The sequence below is a fragment of the Vombatus ursinus genome, unplaced genomic scaffold (genome assembly GCF_900497805.2).
Source record: "Vombatus ursinus unplaced genomic scaffold, bare-nosed wombat genome assembly UNPS02014973.1, whole genome shotgun sequence".
NCBI classification, from domain to species: Eukaryota; Metazoa; Chordata; class Mammalia; order Diprotodontia; family Vombatidae; genus Vombatus; species Vombatus ursinus.
The window spans coordinates 20,560,572-20,567,560 of record NW_020954751.1 but is presented as its reverse complement, the minus strand read 5'-3'; the positions used below and the strand labels follow the sequence as shown (position 1 = coordinate 20,567,560).

At 37.8% G+C, this 6,989-nt stretch overlaps 1 non-coding gene across 1 annotated transcript; it reads left to right on the top strand.

Annotated features, from left to right (window-relative positions):
- Positions 1–2,480: 2,480 nt before the first annotated feature.
- Positions 2,481–2,584, top strand: LOC114030698. Its single transcript, XR_003567662.1, has one exon. It is a non-coding gene; the product is annotated as a U6 spliceosomal RNA (small nuclear RNA).
- The last annotated feature ends 4,405 nt before the right edge of the window (positions 2,585–6,989 follow it).

Below are 6,989 nucleotides of genomic sequence, written 5' to 3'. Positions count from 1 at the left end.
GTTTCAGGGAGTGAGGTAAATTGGAAGGGTGGAACCATCACTTACAAGTCATGCTCTAATAATTCAACAAGAGAGGGGTTGTATCATCTTATCCTATCTCAGACAAGGAAAAAAGCAGGAAGGTAGGGCCCAAACATCATAGGAATTTCTGATCTGTCACCAACACCTTACAATGGCTACAACCTAGCCTTTGCTTGGAGACCACCTATGATCAGAATCCACTACCTTGGAGGTAGTCCATCGTACTTTGGGACATCTTCCATTATTTTGCTTGGTTCTACATATTTGTACTAGTGTTTGTTTTTCTTACTTTCTCAATGGGTGGGACAGGGTCAGAGGTGAAAGGGAGAGAATTAAGAAGTAAAAATTAAAAAGAATAGAATTTTTAAAATATAATTTTAAAAAAGTCCATCACAAACTTGCTGCGATCACTATTTACAAACTGTGTGACCTTGTGCAAGTCATTTAACTTCTTGGAGCTTCAGTTTCCACATGTGTGAAATGAGAGGTTTGGATGAGATGATTTGTAAAATGAGAGGGTTGTTAAAGAATCCTTCAAGCTCTAACAATCTATGTTCTATGAACTAGCATCCTATGTGCTTTGTATTGAGAGACAGTGAGGTCTGGTGGAAAGAGTAGAATGTGACCGTCACCAAGCCACTGCATCTCTCTAAACCTCAGTTTCCTCATTGTATTTAGAATCAGTGGACCTGCATTTACATTCTCTTATTAACTTGTGTTTTTTCTGTTCGGTCATTTTAGTCATATTCAACTTTTCATAACCTCATTTGGGGTTTTCTTGGCAAAGATACTGGAGTGCTTTCCTTCTCCAGCTCATTTTACAGATGAGGAAACTGAGGCAAATGGAGTTGAGTAATTTGCCCAAGGTTACACAGCTAGTAAGTGTCTGAAGCCAGATTTAACTCATGAAGATGAATCTTCCTGACACCAGGCCCAGTGCTCTATCCACTGTGCCATCTACCTTCCCACTGTCTTGTGTGACCTTGGCCAAGTTACTTTTAGGCTTCAACTGTAAAATGAGGGAGTTGTACTAGATGTCCCCTGAGGTCCCTTACAATTTTAAATCCTATGAACATGATTGGCTATAGAAAGGAATTTGGAGTGTGAGCTTTCACTTGCCAAGGCAGGTTGCTGCAGGAATTAGAGTGTTCATTATGGGGTTTTCCATATTTTTGTGGTAGCGCTTCTTCTCCTTGTCTTCCTCATCTTCATCTTCCTTCTTAACTCCTTACTGAGAGACCATGTGATATGGTGGTAAGGCCTTTGAACCTGTAGTCAACAAAACGCTGTGATCAAATCTTGTCTTTAAGAGTGATTAGCTTTATGACTGCAGGCAAGTCACTTCTCCTCCTGGGCCTCAGTTTTATCATCTATAAGCTGAGGGTAACTCTTAGGGTTGTTATGAGGGTCAAATTAGATAATGTACAGATAGTACTCTGCACACCTTAAGTTAAATTCTTTATGGTTTCAAAGACTTTCACATACAGAGTTAAAATACTTTGGATATTTTAAGGATTAAATCTATTTTGTAGGAATAAATATAATGCTCTCCACTTGTTCGAAAACAATCTACTTACATATAAGATGTTGGAGAAATGGCTAGAGAGATAGCACTTCACCTGGCAATGATCTTGGGGCTTTAGTGCTATGGACTCAGTCTCAGTCTATATCAATAGTCTGAGACGGCAACCAAAATACCTGATGGAAACTTGGGCTGTGTTCCCCAGAGTCCTGAAGGAGTGTGGTGATGACAGATCTGCTCTATTCAGCCCTGGTGAGGCCACATCTTGACTATTGCATTAATTCTGAGGACCACATTTTAGCAAAAGCATTCAATAAGCTAGAGAACATTGCAAAGTGGATCACCAGGAAGGCAGATAGACTTGAGATCATGTCAGAGAAGGATTAGTTAAAGGAATTAGAGGTAATTAGCCCCAAGTTGTCTGAGCCCAGGTCCAAATAGGGCCGCATAGTATGACCCCCAGAGACAGGTGCCATTGGTGTATAGGGTTCAAAATACTCTAATGTCCCAGTGAAGACTCTTGAACCTGATTTATAGACATGAACCACTTGAATGAGCCTCCCTACACCTCTCAGACAAATTTGTTTGGGCCATTGAACAAAATGATTCACAAACATTGAGAAGATGAATGCCCTCCCCTCCACCCCCATACCAACCTCTCATACCTCTCCCTACAATGTTCTAAGATACCCTGAAACTCTATGGCTTCAAAACAAAGCAAACTGAATGGTGAGTAGAATTATAGCATGCTAGAGCTGGGTAGGTTCTTAGGAATTACCACCCTTTCATTTACCAGGTAAGTAAATGAGAGGTTAAGTGATCTGCAGGTGGACAGTCAAACAGCTAGTTAGTGACATCACCATTAGAACTGAGGCCTCCTGGTCCCTGTCCTTTCTATCAGAGGTCACCTTTTTACTGTGCTCTAAAATATTTTTCTGTGTTCACTTTGGCAGTACATATACTAACATTGAAATGATACAGACCTTAGCATGGCCCCTGCACAAGGATAACCAGCAAATTTGTGAAGCATTCCTTATTTTTTTTTTTAAATTCTTAATAGCATATTTATCTCACAATAGCTCTGTAGGTAGTGCAAATAAGATTATCCTACCCCCTCTGAAATTACCTTTATCAGTCAAGTTAAAAGACAAGCAAAGATTGTGAGGCTCAAAGATTTGGTAGGATCTCTGGGGACTGAATGTATCCCATGTATTTTAAAAAAGAATTTTAAATCAAGAGGAGAACACCATTACTTTGTTTGTTAACCTCCCTAGGACATTGAGGGAATTCTAGATTAAATTAGTATAAGAAGTTGAGTTTTGGAGAGAAAAAAAGCAAAATCTGTTATTTTTCTAAATGGAAAAAAAAAATTCACCTTACCTACCTCTGACTTGTTTATATATTAGGACAAGACAGGAAACAGAGCTAGACTGAATGAAATATACTTGCCATTACACTAACATTTGTTTTAAACTTATTAAAGGTTATCCCTCCTGAGAAAAAAAATGGGAATAGTCAATCTTGGAGGGGTTGTGGTAAGACCAGGATACCAATACATCATTGTTGAAATTGTGAATTAGTACAATCATTCTGGAAAACAATTTGGAGTTATGCAAGTAAAGTGACTAAAATGTTCATGTCCTTTGATTCAGATTCCACTGCTAGACATACACCTACACCAAGGAAGTCATTGGTTGAAAAACAAAACAAAGAAAAAAAAAAACAAAGAAAAAGAAGGCTCCATGTATACCAAAATATTGATGGAAAAGAATTGGAAATAGTGTAGATACCCATTGGTTGGGGAACAGCTAGACAAATCGTGGCACATGGATGAAACATAGTATTGTTCTGTTGTAAGACATTGTGAATATGATGTTATAGAGAAATGTGGAAAGTCTTTTATGATCTGGTGCAATTCAGTTAAGAAGAACCAGGAAAATTATATACACAATGATTACAACAAAGTAAATGGAAAGAACAGCAACCACAAAATAATAAAAACTGACTGTTGCAAAATTATAAAGAAAAAGGGTTGCACCTAAGAAGACATATGAGAAGATATGAGATGGAAGGAGAGGTACTGCATATGTGGTCATATTTTTTTTCAATGTATGATCAATTTTGCCGAATTTTTTTCTTCTTATTCTTTTCCCTTTTCCTTTAAAAAATTTAAGTGAGCTCTCTCTGAGAAATGTAGGGAAAGGAATATGGGGAAAATATAGGTGATGGAAAAACAAAGTATATCAATAAAGGTATATTTTAAAAATATATATTTTAAAAGCTAGCCATCTTGGACCATTCTAAACCAAAAAAAAAAAAAAATGAAGAGGTACTGGTAAGCTAGAATTAGCAGAAATATTGATGAGTGCAAATTGCCAAAACGGAATTTAAACTTGATATAAAGAAATATTTCTGGGGCACAGTGGATAGAGCTCTGACTTTGGAATTCAAATGTGACCTCAGACACTTGACATTTACTAGCTGTGTGACCCTGGACACGTCACAACCCCAATTGCCTCAACAACAAAAAAAAAAAACAGAAAGAAAAAAGAAAGAAACATTTCCCTAGAAGGATCTCAAAGTCAAATTGGCTCTCTTGGGAGGTAGTGGTTTCCCCTTCTAGAAGTCCCTAAGCAAAGGCTGAAATGTTATACCGAGGATTATAGTTCAGGTTCAAAATATTGACGATGGGTAGAATTACAGAAAGATAAATTTAAGCTTGATATAAGGAAACACTAATTAGAGATATCCCAAAGTTGAATGGCTAGCTTGTGGGGCAATGGTTGCCCTTTCTCCTAAAAGCTGCCGGGCAAAGGCTGGATGGTCATTCGTGTGGTATCATGAGGAGGGTATTATAATTCAACTTTGGGTTGGACTACATGGTCTGTAAGGTCCCTGCAGACTCAGAGATTCTGTGAAACTGAGACTGGGCCAGGATGACACAACATATTAGCATTAGAGCTGAGACTCAAACCCAGGTCTTCAGACACAAAGTGCAGGATTCTTTCAGCTATAGCACACTAAGGTGAAAGTGATTTGTCCATGAAGAATAAATATGTTGGCTTCATAAACCAGCAGTCATAAATCTCCTTAGGGCTCAGAGCAATAGAAAGCAAAAGTGTAGAAGGTGTTGATATACAACAATAAATCTGCTATCAAGAGGCAAGTATTATCCAGCTGATAAGAATAAGAAGTCTCCAGCAGCATCACAGACACCTTAAAAGGGAGCCAAGAGCAATTAGACTCATTCAGCAGCTCTGCATTCCAGGAAGTATTAGTGGCAGTTGGTTTAAATAAACACGCATTGCAGAAGAGGACTGAGACTTACAAGCTCATTTGGAACCTTGGTCCATCCCTATGCCTAAGGATGAGTTGAATTCCAGCAGTTCATGGGGATTTCTAAGGAGTGCAATTGTCAGGCATGGAGGCACATTTTGACATTCCCAGCATGCTGTGCTCTTAAGGCTGGCAGTCAGCCCAGACCATGCATGGTCCGGTGATCTTGAACTCTTTGGATTTAAAGACTTCTGTTCCTCCACAGGAAGAGGCAGCTTGGCATCCTCTTAATCGTCACACTGGACCTACTGCCAGAAACCGAGCTAATACCTTTTAGAATTTTAAGGCCAGAAGACACTGGGCTAGTTTATCTTAATTATTTTTGTGTATATGTGAATATATGTATTATATATGCATGTATGTATACATACATACATAAACACACACATGGAAGGGTGGGGCACAGCATGGAGATTTGGTTTCTTTTCTAGCCTAGCTGATATAATCGCATTACATAAGGGACAGATAACAGAGGTGGAGAAGTGGTAATAATTCCTTGTTTTGTTTTATTTTTTGAGTGCAAACACATATCTATATCCTATTATCCCTTTAAGAAGTGTAGAGGAGTTCTTCCTGGTAGTTTTTCCACTGGCCATTGCCTAGCCAAAAAGTGGTAGTCTTTAAATAGCTGAGGCTGCCAGACCTAGAGGCAGTGAGGTACACTTGAGGCAGGAAGCAGCTTTGTGGAGTGGGACCCCCCGTACTTCTACTAGAAGGTATCAAGAAAGGAAAAATGTTATCCTCTCCTTGTTACCTTTTGTTATCTTGCATCAGAGCTATGTGCTCTGTATGGGACACTAAATCCATCAGGGAGCAACCATGCAGAACAGACATGGACAATCAGAAGTAAGAAGCATCTTTGAGGAACATTAAAAGAACCATTTAGTTTCTCAGATGCTATCCAGCCCACTTCTCTCAAGTTTTATTTTGGGCATAATTCACTGACCATCTTAATGTTTGTCTTAGATGTGTGTACTGATGGACCAGCTCTTTTGGCTGTCCAGTTAATTGCATATCATAGCGTGGACAATAGGCATTTTTCACTCACTTGTTTTAGACAGTTACATTAAATTTTTTTTTGTAAATTTGGATTTCATTTAAGAAGTTTATAATTTCCCCAAACTTGATTTGATCAGCGTAATGTCATCTACAAAGACCTCACCATCAATAGGGAATGCTTCTTCCATTTAGTCTCTGGGCTGGATATCCTGTATGACCATGGCAATCACCTTGGGCAAACTTGCCTCCTTATCTTATGCTTTACTTGAAATTGATACATGACCTAGATTTACAGAGAGATATTACAAGAAATTTAGAAGAGCATGGAAATGAATAATCAGGAAGTTGTAAAAGAAAGTTACCGCTGTTATACATCTTTCTAAGAATTTTAAGTGATTTTTTTAACATATTATAAATGCCTACTTGCTATTCTTTTCTCTTTTCATAATATCCTTACTCTGCTACCTGCTGGATACAGCATCTCTACTGAATGGGTTACTCAGGCTTGAGAAGACTTGCTGGGTTCTTTAGGTCTACTTCTCTCTAAAACTCCCTTCCTGAATATCAGAGATAATTCTCTTGAATCCTTAGTCAGCACCATTGACAATTAATTAATATCAGTTATAAAGATACATACACATTAAGTAGTTTAGCTTCTAATTAATTAAGGGGGATATTAATGAACATACATGGATAAATAGACTACATAACTTTAATAGTTGGGGACCTCAGTGTTACCCTTTCAGACTTAGACAAATCTAACAAAGAGTTAAAACTTGAATAGGTACTTAATAAGTGCTTGTTGCTTTGCCTCAAAGTGTCCAATATTTGAATTTACTTTGCTTAGCTATGCTTATTTATCACAAGGGAGCGTTTTAAAAAAAAATTGGGGGGGTAGAGGAATAGCAATAAAATGCATAAAAATGTACATAAAATATGCAAAAAGGGAATTAAAAGAATAATAAAAGCGTTAATCTTTTTTTAAAAAAATATACAGATGGTCTGGAAAAGAAAGGAAAAGGAAAACAACTTTGAGTGACTGAATGAATAAAGGATTTATTAAGTGCTTACTATGTGCAAAGCACTGTGCCAAACAGTAGAGATACAAATA